Source organism: Lichenostomus cassidix, chromosome Z (assembly GCF_008360975.1).
Source record: "Lichenostomus cassidix isolate B80296 chromosome Z, HeHo_3.0, whole genome shotgun sequence".
Taxonomy (NCBI): domain Eukaryota; kingdom Metazoa; phylum Chordata; class Aves; order Passeriformes; family Meliphagidae; genus Lichenostomus; species Lichenostomus cassidix.
This window is the reverse complement of record NC_139511.1, coordinates 60,977,281-60,992,919: the sequence shown is the minus strand read 5'-3', so window position 1 is coordinate 60,992,919 and position 15,639 is coordinate 60,977,281. Positions and strand designations below refer to the sequence as shown.

At 42.3% G+C, this 15,639-nt stretch overlaps 1 protein-coding gene across 3 annotated transcripts in view; it reads left to right on the top strand.

The window, feature by feature from the left end:
- The first annotated feature begins 9,047 nt into the window (after window positions 1-9,047).
- The window catches only part of NIM1K (NIM1 serine/threonine protein kinase), a 16,400-nt gene continuing 9,808 nt past the window's right edge, over window positions 9,048-15,639 (top strand). For 2 of the 3 annotated variants that reach the window (XM_085043079.1, XM_085043077.1), the window contains exon 1: window positions 9,048-15,628. The gene's annotated coding sequence lies outside the window, so the exon portion shown is untranslated. The remainder of the gene's footprint in view (window positions 15,629-15,639) is intronic. The other variant, XM_085043078.1, reaches the window with a different exon arrangement.

Genomic DNA, 15,639 nt, shown 5'->3' with positions numbered 1-15,639 from the left:
GCAGCAATGCATGCTGATACTATCAGGACTCTTAAAGCTCTAATTGCAAAATAAGAAAGTGTTTAATCTGGAAGAAACTTAGAAAATGTATTGCGTGCAAGGCAATTAGAGTGTGCTTGAAAAGTCACCTGGCTTTGAACAATTAAGGACAACTGCTACTGGTGTGACTTGTATTATTTTGCAATTACTATATTTTATTATTTTGCAATTTCTGTATTATTACTTCCATTATATTTCCTGTAGTTTGCTGAAATATATTTATGAACCTGTGTTTGAGAAAGCTCTCGTGAAGTCAAGGCGAGCAGGCTCAGTTCACGTGTGCAAGGTGGCCTCTTTTGAGAGGCTGTGTTTATGTAAAATGACTGGCCTGGCCTCTACAGCAGGCCCGTGGATAGGTTTTTTTTTTGTACAGCACAGTTGAAAGAATCCATTTTTCTTAGTCCCTCAGGAGCTGATTGCACTGACAGTTATCTTCTCTGCTCTGCCAGGCCACCATGAATTGAGCTGATTGTGGGCTGAGAGGGGCATCATGAAACTGGGCTAATAATGCTTCTCATTTTTGGTTTCATTTTTACACATGACAGAGTGGTGTAAGTTTGGGCTTTTCTCATTCGTTACAGGTTCCACAGGATCCTCTTTTAGGAACTTGGTTTTGCAGGATTCAAGTTGAAGAGTCTGTTTCAGCTCATGCCCAAGACTGGTTCAGTAATCAGGTGGCACAAAAATTGAACTGTAGAACTGATCCTGGGGCTTCGCTTTTAAACAAAGTTCCACTTCTCTAGCCAAGCATGGCATTATTGCACCAAAGGAGAATAAGAATAGATCACTGAGTAGTCAGTGTTTAATTCCCAGTGGCTTCTTTTCATTACCATTTGATAGGGTAGTCTTGCTTCACTTACTCTCAGCAGTGTGCAGGACTGTTTAAGCTACCAAAAAGCATGTCACAGGAGCACAGAGATTTGAGTTTTCCAGGGATGTTCAGCCACTCTGAGTGTGGTGCTTCCCACTCTTAAGAAGAGCAATCTGGAAAAGCAGCGAGGCATTTATTTGTCCCTGTGGTCTCGTAGCCCACACCTTGTTGAGGTGTGGGTGCATTGCACAGCTGTACCACCACACTAAACACAGACACTGCAGACCTTTGTGGCTGTATGTGTTGTACCCCTCTGCTTGGAAGGCAGCATTTCTGCCTGGGCTTCCTTTAGCTGTGCTGCTGCAGTGAGGGCAGAGGGCAGCTGCACTCGCATCATTAAGGGCTTGTGTTTGTAACTGGAACTGCATTTCTGCAGGTGTCATCCAGAGGCTGGGGCTGCACCTGGAGAGCTCCCCTGAGGATGGGGACAGCCATGACGGCTTGAAAAATGCTCAGATTCTACAAGGATCAGATTTTGAAAAAACATCAAAGCAAAGCAGTTCAGAAGTAGTATTGTGCAAAATGTGAGCGCTTCAGCAGAATGTCAGTGGCCAATTTTTGTCTTAATTTGGAGTGTAATCAGCTCCATTTGGAGATCTCTCTTGACAGCAGTTCATTTGTAATTAAGATTGACAACTTTTTGCATAAGTAATGATTTTTTAAAGTATTTTATTTCAATGCCTTTGTGCTTATTGTTGCTTGGGGTTTTGGGTTTTGGCTTTCTTTTGCTTTTAATCCCTCATGCTTTTCTGTCCCAACTCTCTTTTGGCCTCTTGATATCATATCAAGCTGATATCTTGCTAAGTAGAAAAAATTAAGATGCAGGTTTCCCTTCAGAATCAAAGAGCAGGAGGATCTGTAAAAACTGGGTTTGGCCTTTTTCCCAAATGTGTATTATGTCATCCTCTTTGCTGGTCTTTGGTGATCCAGGATCTGATAACCATCTGAGAACCATCTGGTAGAAAAATGAAAGACTGAAGTTGAGAAATATCTGTAGCTCTGTACATGACATGAAAATGTAGACATTAAACAAAGTCTATTGAATGATTATGGGAATAGAGATTAGAGTTTCTGAAACTTCTGTACTTAACACTTAGAACAAACACATAGTAATTGAGGCTTAATTCTTGTTAAACAGCGCATTAGTTTATTCCAGTGTCTTCCATAGAGCTGTGCCCATAAGCCAGATGTTGAGAAATTATTACTTAATATTTCTTCACATGAGGGTGTGATATTTTCATACATAAATTTTGTGTGTAAATTGCTACTTGGGCAATTTGCATCACAGTCAGTGAATTGTCCTCTCTCCAGCTCTCTAGAAATTTGCTTTAATGGTTTTCAAGGCATGCCTGTAGGATAATTGTGCAGTGCCAGTATTCTTCTGCATTTTGAAAGACTGCATCTGAATCCCTTCTTCAGAGTTTAGGACAGGGATTCAAATATGCCACTAAGGTCTGAGTAGGTGCTCCAGACATGAGACTATTTTGCAGCTCTTTTGTCCTGGGTTCTGTTGGTTGGTGGGTTTTTTGTTTGAAAACATATGGAAACATTGTTTTCATCCAGGTATACCAGCTTCAGCTGGTACATACTGAAATGACAATTAGTTGCAATACAGTTCCCCAGAAATTTTGTCCTTCAGAAGTGCTTTGTGAAGTTTGGCAGCTTTAGCAGTGGGAGTTCACTTTTTGTTTGGTCTCCACTAATCGTCTCAACAGTAAATGCAGCATGATGTGTAAAAGGGATTTCAGGGCTGTGAACAGGAGCTGTCTGCCAAGGCCTCTGGAGTTTTAAAGCTTATTTGGACTTCTGTTCTATTTGTACAACTTGTACAGTCAGGTTTTACATCTGCTACTATAATTTTCATATGTACAAGACATTGTCTTGGTTTGAAAGACAGGTATCTGTAAAGGAAGGTGGGAACCTCCCTTAGAATAGAGAATATGACCACCCTTCCCTCCGAATTATTATAACATTGGAATCAAGGGCTTTCAGGTAAAGATATGGGGGAAAGAATAACAGTTCTTTACTAGTATCTGTAACGAAGAAAACAAGCAACAACAAACAAAACCAGAAACTCGGTGTGACCTTTCTCTGAGCTGCCGGGCACTTTCCCCCTCGGTGCAGTTCCGCTCACAGCCGGCAGGGGCGCTGGTGGCTCCCAGCCGGGCAGGCAGGGGCGATGACTCCCCGCGCCTGCAGGGGGCGCTGTGGCGCGCGGTCAGCTGCTCGGCCGCGTAGCTAATGGCGGGCGGGGTGGAGAGCAGAATGGGGAGCCGCAGGGAGCTCAGAGCAGCGAGCTGGAGCGGCAGGGCTGGCTCACCCCAGCTAGCCAGCAAAGGTGGCGGAAACTCCGCAGCTGTGGCAGAAGCCGCGGTGTGTCCGGGAGGGCGGGGGACGTGGGGCCACGGTGTAGCAGAAAAGCAATGTGAGTCAGCGGCAGGAAAGCAGGGAGCGGCAGCCGGACTGTTCCCTAAGGGAAAGGGTCCCGGGTTTGCCTGAGGCACCCCAGGGGATGGTAAAGATCCTCCGCAGTCAAACGTGGTGTTAATAAAAATGCCCGATCAAGGGGCTGCTCGTACAAAACGAAAGCTCACCCAGTAAGGAAGAAATGCAGAGCTGGGCTCTGGCGGTCACAGAGAAGCCCGGCCTAGCTGCGGAAGCTCGGCTGTTCCCTTCGACGAGACCTCGCCAGTGGCCAGGTGCCACCCTCCCCTCACCACACCCTAGCCAGCCCTTTTGTCTCTTAACTGTTGGGTCATAATCGATACAGACAAATTCACAAGCCGGCATTTTTGGGAATATTGACCATTTATTAGGAGAACAAAGACTTAGGGCCGGGCGGGAGTGGCTGGATTGCTTTATGCTCAGTCCCGTCCCCTATTCATTTTAATGTGCACTTAAGTACTTTCTGTAACTGTTACATATTAAGTCCAAAAAAACCCTATTTACACTTCAACCATTCCTCCTTCTTCGCTCTATGCCCCTGTCTGCCAGGCCAGCGACATCTTGGTCTCCTGGTTTGTTTCAGGGCTGAGGGCTGAAGTCTTCTTTAGCTCTAATTCAAGTTGTAGCTGACACTCTTCTCGGGGAGGTGTGACTGTAAATAACAGATTTCCTGGGATGCGTGAGGTCTCTTTCTTTTTATTCCTTCAGGGCGTCTTGATCTCTGGCTTTGTGGCTTAACAGTTTAAAAGACATCTATTACCATGTATTTCTTACCGCATTTCTAGCATACTACAACTATTACATAGTTTATAATTCACTCTAACTTTGTTTCTACTTAACTGTATTTTATCTAAGTGCTACTTTACACGGTACCTTATCACTTAAAAATGCTGAATTCATATATGTGAAAGCCCACATTCACTGTCCACTCATTTATCACATAATGATTCCCTAGCAACAAAATGGGGGAAAATGCCTCCAACCTCCAACAGACATTTTGGTAATAGAGGGTATGGCATGCATTTCAGTACAGAAGTGATACAGAGATGCTGAAAATATGTCTGTGTTTTGTCTGACTCTGGGAGTGCAAACGCAAGGTGGCCTAATTGAACTAATTGAGGAAGGATGAAAAAATGCTTCTATTAACAGTATTTTTTCTGTCTTACTTGAATCACTAAGTTAAAAATCTTAATTAAAAGTCTGAATTACTCTGAAATAATAATTGCTATAAAACTTTGTTAGAATTGCAATTCCCATGTGGGCTGAAGGAAGAGAACTCAGCTTCATCAAGACATGAGAAGTCCCTGCATTAATTTTTTTTTCATCTGATTCAGTAGTATTGCAAAACTTTTCAAAGCTCAGAATTTTGTCTCACATTTAGTGCTGTAATAAAAACTTCCAGAATTAGTAAATGTATTTTTAAGTCTTCTTTAGTACTACTTCATTGTTGGTACTGAGAAAGGGGTAATCAGTAGGTAACTCAAGTTAGCTATTGAGGGACAGAATATGTGAATTCTAAAACCTAGAAAAACAGGATTCCCTTAATCTTATCAATATGAGAGGGACAGGAATCCATTTGAAGCCAGCACAGAATCCACTGAATTATGCCATGAAGGACTACGCATGCTCTAGAGAGAAAGATGGAAAGTGTATTGTGATGAAGACTACTGGGAACCTTCATCCTGGTGGGGTCTTGGGGGGTCTCCAAAGACCACCAGGACATACAGAGCATGTGTGGTGCACATGCTAATGATATTAATGACTTCTGAGAAATTATTTGTTTATAACCACTCCTATCCCGGGGCAATGTGATGAATATTCATGAATTTTACCTATAACATTGTGGTTTTGGAAGTGCTGGTGTGTGTGTTTGGAGGAGGGAATCCCCCACACCCTGTGCACCAAATAAAGCAAATACCCACTTCTGTGATGTTGTCTCTGAAGTGTCTCTGGGCCCTCTTGGGGTGAATCAGTGCCAAAATAGAAAAGGTGAACAGATCCCATCTTCATCAGAAATGAGATTCCATTGTTTCCATTTTGTCCATCAGGCTAGCAGTTGAGTTCTAGCAATCTTTAGTGTTCAATTTCAATGATTTGTGACTTCGTGGTCATCTGTGTGTGATTGTCTTGGGCATACAGTAACAATTCACTAAAGCTGTTGGCCTTACTACTTTACATGTGTCAAGTGAGTTATAAATACAGGCAGTAATTTTTGTGCATTTTTTTGTTACAAAGGAAAAATACACAAAACATCTTACAGGAATGTTAGGAGTGTCATTATCAGGAGTAATAAGCAGGAATTGTGACATTGTCTAGAGTGAACAATAAGTCTGTGTTCACATCTAATTTAATTTTCATGAAACAGAAGAGAGCATGGCAAGGAGAGGTTGTGTTTTTCTTTGGTTTTTGATTCAACAATACACAAAAATGGTATATACGTACAGTTGTGTATCATGTCCATGAAAAATTGTGTAATTCTATATCAAGAGTGTAAGTGGTGAAGGATATAGGCTTGATGCTGGCTTTGAGTTGGGAGTGGGCTTTCAAATTAATGGTTCTCTGTTTTTTTACTTTGAATAAATAACCTTACAGTATTACACAGTAGAACTTCATCTTTGCCTTTCAAGTGGTATGGGGTGCCCCTAGGTTTACAAATGAGACACATTTAGAGATGTGAGAGAAATATATAAAGTTCTTTGGCCTAGTTAACCAAATTATGCCAGCCCTGTGATTTAGAGGTTATGAGAATAATCTCTTTCCCGTCCTGTTGAGCTCTGCATGGTGTCATCAGATTAAGTGGTGTGATTAGCTGGGTTAAGTACTAATTATATGGAGAGGATGCAAGTGACATATATTTTATTTTTCTCTCTCAGCTAGTGCAGTGGCACTGAGAAATGCTGCTATTGTGGATGGACATGAGAGTAAACATTGTCAATGAAGGTTCAGTCAGACACCTTTGGAGAAATGAGAAAAATCAGTTAATCTTTAAGTTACAGGCTGAAAGTCTTAGTGCCAACAAAGCAGGCAGTTCTAGCTTGGGTACATGACCAGGTGATATTATGGACAGTGTTGTGTTCACTCTGACATGCTTGCTCAAGAATTTCAAGTGTACTTCTTCAGAGCTGATCATGAGTCTACTTCCTGAGAGGTTTCACGCTGTTATTGGAACGTGTTTTCTAGATTGAGGATATACAAGATCAAACAAATCAATCTCCCCTTTCACCTGAAAATACAGCTGTTACAATATGCAGCCCTTTGCAGGTTTTAGTTTCCTGACCTGTTTCCTGCCATCAGTCTGTAGTGTTAAAATGATATAATGGCATCTGTAAAATGCTGTGAAGAGTAAAAAGATTATGGTTTTGATGCTGCAGTTCCTCATAAAGCATTTTTTTTTAATATCAGGAAGGTGGAAGGGTGCCCTTTCTCAAGAAAAAGAGTTGCCATCATGGCTTTGAGCTCAGGGTGGTGCACCCAGCACATGATATTTTGGTCTTTTACTGCCAGAGGCTCTGACTGTCATCCTGACAGCAGGTGACATCCTGCCCAGGCTGACATCCTGCCCAGCACCTGACAAGTCATAGTTTGTCCTGAAAGATTGTGACCTTCTGGATGGCCAGCTGCACTTTGTTCAAATTTCAGGGCAACACTAAACATTTCTTGTTCCATCTTGATGGCCTCATGGTGTTAGCCTGCTTAATTTGGAAAAGCTGAACAGACTGTTCCTCTATATCTCTTATTCCCATTTTCCTCTACTTGCAAAAGCTGTCCTAGAAACCTAGTAGGTATTTTCTTTCTCTTTTCTTTCACTTTCTTTCTAAACACTAGTTGTGAACTAGTTCCACTGATTGTTTTCCTATCGTCTTTCCCCCCACACTTTACAAAGTGAAATGACACTAGAGTTTTTTCATTAAGTTCTGCTGCACTCAGGCAGCTGCTTCTCCTTGAGCTGATAGAAGGCTGCTGGAAAGGGGTATAGTATTAAGCAAATCCAGGATATATTAGTCAGTGAAAGAAATGCTGGCAGCATTACATTGTTGTCTATTCAAAAATAGATTGCTATTTCAGAACTTTAGTCTAATAGGAATAGCTTGTAAAGTCTTCTGCGTGCCTCTAGTCTCAGACACATTTCTGGATTCTAAACTGAAATTCTCCTGCAGATTTCTTCAAGGAGAAGATTGATGAAAGGTGAGGAACTGGAGTCTCTTACCTATAGATTTTTAAATAAACTTAGATTTTTGGATTGTGGTATGTGTATGGTGTATCCACATGTATCCACAGAACTTCATCAGGGGAGTGGATGCTTGCAGGGAAGATTATGGCTTAAAGATGTTCTAAAATTTGTTTGTGCTGTACTTCTGCATATATTTGCTTTCTGCTTTCTTAGTCATCCTATGCTCCCTGAAATCATGGAATGTGCTTAGTATCTGTGTAATACCATGGAGTTATATGTAGTGATAGAGTTGCATGTAATACCATGGGTTTATTCTTAATTTCCATTTTTGCAGATTTGTCAAAATCTCTTCCCTAACTTGAACACTGAATGTGTTTCTTTTTCCCATATTAACAAAGTATCAGCTGGAAATGTTATGATCTTTTTTACTCAGATTTGCACTGTTCTTTCTAATGGAACATAGTTTATATAATTTTTCATTTTAAAAGCAATAGTAGTAATGAGAACAGCAATAACAATAATAATTGTTACGAGACAGATACTCAACAGATGTCTATAAGATGAGCTAAATAAATTAAATGGTAGCCAAATTTATTAACATTAATATTCATTCAATTCAGGAAAGCTTTTGCTGTTTAAATGTGATATGAAAAGTAGGATGGGTTTTAGGGATTTGAGATGTAGCAGCTTTTTTTCACATAATTCTGTCTTTCAGTGGGTCAGTAGCAAGGTCAGTATGGCTTAGAGCTCTGCAGTGTTCCTCTTCATCAGTTTCCCAGGGTATAGCTCTGTGCCTCCCCTCAAACACTGTCTGCTGGGCTGATCCTTGCAGCAGGAGAGGTCAGCTGCCTAAATGTGCTGGCAGCCTCCTTGGCGCACACTGCTGCATTTGGAAATTCAGTTTGAGACAGCATTATGAATTTTTCAGTGCTCCAAAACCAGGTCAGCTAAAGAGGAAAAAGGAAAAGGAAAAAAAAAAGCCAAAAACAGTTTGTGAAAGAAACCTAGGATGCATGTGAAGCATTAAGCTGCAATATTGAAGCCAAAGTTGCAAAGGAAAAGTAAAATCTGCAGTTTGGGTTAATATCCCTCACTTAGGATCCTTGATGTGCACCGCAGTGATGAAGCTGATAGTACAGTTCAGTTTGCTGGAGGCTGAATGTTTCTTCCTGCCTTTGTATGGTTTCTCTAGATCCCAGTTTCAAAAATACCTATCCTAATTTCACTTCTGTTCTCAGTCCAGTGGAAGAGGAGTCTTTGGTGGGCAAGATTTTGATATACAGAGATTGGTAGCTTATGACCTGTAGGATGCCAAATAAGATCAGATTTCTTCCTGCTAAGCTCATTGCCACGTCTTGAAGCTTTGCTATGCATTAAGCAGTTTCCAGAGGTTAATCAAAGCTTCAGCAGAACTGGGAAGCTTGTGGTTATTCTCCTGCTCTGTGGCTCTGTGCCTGCAAAGCTTGGGGAGGTCATATGGATGGCAAACCTGGTAGCAGTGCACTGCCCCACACAGATTTTGTTGCAGGCCATCTTCTTAGCAATGCACATCTGCCTAAATATGCAATCATTTCCTTGATACAAGTGAAGACTGATTTCTTCAGTGATTTTTTTCAGTGATTTCAGCAGGACTCAAAGTATTGCCTGTTTCTTCCTTCTTGGACTATTGCTTGCTTTATCCAGAGGATTTATTTTATTTTCACTGAAAAAGGAGTCAAGCTAATTGTTAGTGAAATAACTGAATTAGATGTAAATTTCTTTCTGTTATTTAAAAGGCTAATAAAGACTTTGTTGCATCTCTGTTGACTCAGAATACATGCTTAATGGAAACTGATTTTATCTTGGAAGAACAAATCTGAGGCAAATTGACCTAATTTGCATTATACATCAAAGAAGGAAATAGACTGTCCAGGTTAAAGTTTTGAAATGGTAAATTTAATTTTAAAATACAGTCAGACTTCAAATCGATCCCTCCTGTATACTTCAAAGAACTGGGAAATCAATGGGTTCTACTAGTAAATTCTTTTTTGTCTTTGTTTTAATGCAATTTTCTGTACAATTCAAAGACTAATGAATTTTAATTCTCTTTCTAGCTCTTTTATCAGCAGTGCTGTGAAAGGATGAAAGGGGTTTCCGCCCGTCCCTCCCCCCATTTTAGTTTCTACTTCACAGGTCTTAATGTACTTGCCGAGTTATCATTTGTATTATGTTGATTGCTATGCCTTGATTTTCTTTTCTGTGTACCCTGTACAGTGCAGATGGTGGATTTGATGTGAGACTCCACCAGCTGGGCTGCACCCAACCTGTGTTGGCAGGGTTATGTAAGCTCTGATTGCTGAGGGCTCTGTGCAGCCTTCCTTCATCTCTTCAAGAGCTTATTCCAGCCTGTCAGCAGATAACCCCAGGGGAGGTGGGAAGGTGAGTCTGTGCTGCACCCTGACACCAGTGTCGCATGAAGTGCCTGTCAGTGGCCTCCCTGAGCTGCTGCTGCCACACAGGTGTGGGCAGCCCGGGCAGGTGAGTGTGTGCTTGTGCTGGCCTGGCCTGGGGGTCCCCCTGGGTGGGTCTCTGTGGGGCAGCCTGCAGCTCTCCTGGACACAGCCAATGACTGCTTGTTCCAGATCACGGAGAGACATTTTAGGGATGGACCACAGAATACGGTACACCAATGTGTTTTTCCTCTATGTCTTATCTCTGGTTTTGGCAAGAAGGAAGTTGGACTAAATAAACATGTGAGCTTGCTTAGATCTGTAGTTTTGTGCTACAGTGACCTGTGCTGAGTTGCGTCAGTCAGCAGATCTGGCAACAGGCTGGTCAGGTAAAATCCTTAAAAGATCAGGTTCCATCAGTTTCCAAATAATTGTTTTTGTCTTTAGTCAGAATGACTATAGGGTCAATTCAAAAGATGAAGGTTTCAGTCTTTCTGCTGAGGTTAAGGGACACTTGAGCAAGCATCCACCTGTGTTCTGCTTGGCTCAGGATTGCTCAATTTCTGAATAATTGGTAGAGTCCTCTGTCTTCTGCTTTAAGTTAAAATTGTAGAATTAAGTTGTAGGCAAGAGTTTGTGTGTTGCAGTGTGGAGGACTATTTTTTGGCCATTCTTTTCCCTTTTACACCAGGATTTCTTGGAGTTTTTTGTTTGATAATAGCGTGTAGAACAGGCATTTCATTGTGGTGAATGGAGTCAGTACAGTGCAACTCTTATCTCTTCCTGCTTCCCTTCTTGGTGCTGTGGCCAGTAAGTGAGGTTTTGCACAGAAGCCATTGAAGGTGTTTATGTTCTTTTTCAGACAGGGCTGCTGCACATGTTAATATTCCCTGTGTGGGAAAACAGTGTCATGTCCTAGGCTAAGAATGATAGAATCATTTAGGTTGGAAAAGACCCTCAAGAAGATTTAGTCCAATGTGTCATGGTTTAACATCACAATGAAGTGCTCCCCATGCCTCTGCTCCAACTTGGGTTTACCCATAGTCTGCAGTGCCTTAGGGCTGCACGTGCTTCAAGTGGAGCCTTATCTATGAGCCACAGTCTCCTCAGGGCTGTACCTGCTGCAGCACAGATTTACTCACAGGCACAGTGCTGTGAAGTGCACCTGCTCTGGTGGGGCCTCCATGAGCCATAATCCCTCCAGAGGTGAGCCTGCCGTGGCACAGTCACAACCACAGGCACAGATGCTTTAGAGGTACCTGCTTCCACATCAGCTACAGGTCACAGTCCCTTCAGCTTGAGTTCACACTGGAGTTCCAGCCTGCCCAGTGCAGCAGCACAGAACCAGCAGCGATGCCCTGCCCACCTGCGAGCCCAGGCTCATCACTGGCTGTCATCAAAACATTCCCAGGCACAGCAGGAAGGTGATAAGAATGATCTTCACCATGTCTGGTTTTCATCAAACAATAATTGGTAAACTGAATGCTATGCCAGCTAGCTGTAGTAATTCTGGGATGTACGGAAATGGGTGGCATGTGGGCCTGGGCAGAGAGAGCAAGTTGTTTCTGGAGGTTCTCTGTGGTCAGTGTCCTGTTAGTATTTCCTCCTACCAGAGCTGGGAACACACAGGTCTGTTTTCAGCTTGTAACCATGCTATATTTTGTATTTTGAATAGTTGTTTTTTGTTTTGTTTTGTTTTGTTTTAACCATTTATATGAAGCACTGGGTTATATTTTATATAGTCATTCTGTTTTCTGGCATTCACAGAAATAAGACTGAGAGTCTCATGTAAATAAAAAAAATGTGCTAAGTGCAAACCTTGAACAAATGTTCATTTCCTTTGGCCACAACAGTCATACACTCAATATTGCTTGAGCATAAGCACAGAAGGGAAGCTATTATTTTCCCCTGTGTCTGTCTGCACGGCAGAGCTATTGTGTCACCTGTGGTCTGTGCTACAGGTCTTGTGGGAGTGTTCTGCTGGGCTCTCATCTTTTATAAAGGATAGGTCATCTGTACACAGGAGTATACTAGATTGTTGGTATTTTCTTGCAACAACTGAACTTTTAAAACTATGATTTAAAAAAAGGGGTAGATATTTTTCTTGCAGATGACTTTAAAAAAAATCCCTGCTGCTTAAAATTCAGTTTTGTTCCAGAGCTGGCAAATGGTCTTCAAGGGAATTTAAAAAATTTGAACTAATCCCCTACCCTAGGGAAATATTTTCAAAATCCTCATCTCCACAGACAAGACAGCAGAGGGACTGAAAAGGGAACTCTAGTCAATGTGAGGCAATATCCAGTGGCATCCTCATTAAAACCTCCTGGTATTCTGAGGATTTGAGTGGTAGGAGACCCTCCACTGTGACTTTGTTCACTCTAATAGGAGCTGCAGCAGTTTAAGCATTCAGAGCTGAGTGGCTTTTTGCCTCTCTGGAAGACAGGTTTAATGAAAGAGACCAATTTGCAAAACACAGTGCTTGGAGCACTGGTCTAAATGCTTCTGTGCTTTCATGTGCTCCATTCAAAGCTTCTTAAAACCAGGTCACTTCTATATATCTGTCAAGATGGGATTTTAGGAACCAAACTCTGTATATCCAGTGATCTCTGTATATCCAGTGATCTCTTTCTTGGTTTAATTCTTTTTCCTTTCATTCAGAACTTCGTTAGGGTTTTGGTGCAGGTTTTAAGCTCAGCCTGCAGCTGAAGCCTGAGGGTATTTAGCCCTTCTTAGAATAGGACGAGAATGTCAGTTTGAAAAACGAGGTTAAACAACAGCAGTGTTACAGTGGCAGAGGTCTTAAAGGATTGATACATTTGTATATTCTGTCTTGTGTTGCTGTTTGTAGTGGTTTTGGTTTTCTTTTGCTTGCTTATTTTGTTTTTTTAAAGTTATTATTTGGTCAGATAAATTCTTACGAGGTTCTTCAGATCACCAGTCAGACAGACTGGGGGGAAAATAATAAATTGTTAGTCCTTCATTGTATTTGGATCACTCCTGATTTCCTTGTTTTTCCCTTCTCTCTTAGAATTATTTTCTTTTACAGTCACTGCCCCTTTGTATGATATCAGATGGATTTTGCTGGTTTTAATTACAGGAAGGAATGTAGACCCTAAGTAGATGGTATATGTACTGCTAACACGAGGAATAGTGAAAAAGCTCATGTCAAAAGACAGGGAAAACCAGCCAGCTTGGCCAAGTGCCAGAAGGTTGCAGGGTTGACTGTTAAGTGGCAAGCCTGAAAGGGAGATTAATGGTAGGCTGCGCTCTAAAAAAGAGCATGCTGAGCCTCAGGAAAAATTCTGCAGGAGCAAATTCAGCAAGAGCCATGTGCTAATGCTTCAATGCAGTTTTGCCTTTCTCTTGACTCATCTGTCCCCACAAGGTTCTGGCATTCCCATATGATTTGTCTCTGTGATCCACATGGACTGGGCTAGCTGCCTTCTGTGCCTTGACCAAATGTGCTCAGGAGGGGCTTGCCTAGACAAGACTTTTTGAAGGAAATCCTTCTTGTGCAGTCAGCCTTTTCTGTACAGCCAGTTAACTGCAAGGGCCCTGATAATTTCTGCAGAAGATGGTAGTAGCTGTGTGATTCTTCTTTTGCAAGAGCAGAATTGTCCATACCTGCCACTCTGGAGGCTATAGCCGTAAGTTACAGCTGTTCTTTGGTGATGAGGATGTCACTGCCCAATGAGAGACACTTGTTTTAATAATAGCTTACAGTTGTACATGGCGTGCCTGTGTTTTGCTCATGGAATTTTCCAGACTTTTCGTATGGACAACCTGTACTGCTGCCTTCAAGACCAAAGAGCAGAATGGGGACAGAGTTCTGCCTCTGAATTGCTGTGCCACTGTACAGCAGACAAGTGGCTTCCAAAAGCCCTGCTCTGCTAGATTGCCATCCACCATTAAAACAGTGAAATACCATTGAGTTTCATATAAAGATTTTTTTTATTACCTAAAATACTTTTACAACTGTGATGTGAAACAGGTTGAAGCAGAAAACAACTGTGGGCCGCAATTTAGGCAAGCAATAATGGAGGAAAACCAGAATGTAAGGTGTGGGTTTAGGGTTTGTCAGTTTGCTTGGGGATGGGGTGTCCTTCCACATAGATTCTTTCCTCCAATTAGGGGGAACATTTGGTGCTAAGAAAGCTGGTTTGGTGGGAGAATACTGAGGACTTTCTCATTTGTCACTTGGCCTCTTCCCTCATAACAGTTTCAAGGATTTAGCCAGGAGCTGTATGTACACATACAGTATATGTCAGGGGTTTCATTATATTTAGAGCCAGAGAATAATATGATTATTTATTATTTTAAGTTTCTCTCAACCATGAAAATGGCCCTTTTCTTCAAACATGAGTAAGCCAAAAAGAGTAACAAGGGCATAATGGAATAAGTATATTCTCCCTCTGTTCCAGTTACAAACTTTGTCATTAAGTTTGCAGCACACACAGTAAAAAGCATCTCTGATTCAGGGAAGTGACAGAGAGAGTCACAGACTGAGGCAAAAGAGAAGCTAGGCTTTCTGCCTCTCCCTGGGGCAGATTTGTCTGTTGGCAGTGTGGCTGCAGCACAGAGAGGTGAAGTGCAAAATTTCTTCAATGTGTCTCAAGGCAAGGAGCAGTGTCCCAGAAGCTGGGTCAGTCACCTGGCCTCTCTGAAGGAGCAGACGAGTGCTTCTGTGCCACTCCAGTTCCCATTTAATGAAGCCATCACCAGCTGCCTTTTCTGTGCCCTTAGGTTGTGCCTCTGACCTCTCCACCTCTTGCTCACACAGGAGATTGAGGGGTTTAGAGGGCAGCTCTACCTGGCAAACGTCACATGCCCTCTGATAGTGTGGCACCTTAGGTGACTGTCTACCTAAGCTTCAGGCATTGAGTTACTGGTCTAATTCACTCTCCCTCAGTCTGGTGCATCTATCCTGGCAGTCGGGTGTCTCCCTGTCCATCAGTCGGGTGTGCTGCAGGCTGAGAGCAGGGGAGGTGAGCGTTGTCACTGCCTGTGCTCTCTCAGAGCTTTGTGCCCAGCTCACCACCCTCAGGCGTGCGGCTGCATGATCAGCACCTGCTGATCAACTCCTGGCTTTCAAGGTTAAAAAAGAAAGGTAAAGAAGAAAAAAGGTGTGCTGCTTTAAAGGTAAGTGATTGCTCGTGTATTTAGGTTAAGTACTTCTATGCCTGTGCTGCCAGAGTTAAACTGGTGAAATGGTGTGGGTCATGCTGTCATTCAGTGAAGCGTATGGCTGTTATGTAAAGGTTTTAATTACTTTCTTCATCTGTCTGCTTAGGAGCACCACACGTCTGGCAAAATTTTGAGAAGGCTCAAGGCGTTAAAGAAAGCTCATCTAAATAAAGGAGGGTTAACGTGACATTGCAGTTACTTAATCCTGTATTGTCCTGCCATGTGACTGCAGGGATACTGAGGCGCAGCATTTCTTTTGCCTGGTGCACAGATTATGCTTTTTCTGTCATCTTCCAGAATCAGTTGCTTTGTTGAACACACCATGGGAAAGAAACAGAGGTGCAACGTTCTTTTTACAGCAAGGCTTCAACACACAGTGACATTTCCAAGGTACGGTGACAAGCTTACAGGCTGAAGAATGAGTCAAAGGCAATCCCTACAGTCAGCTTTTGGACTCTTACCAGAATCAAAGAGAGCTACGCTCTTAAGGTCAGCTATTC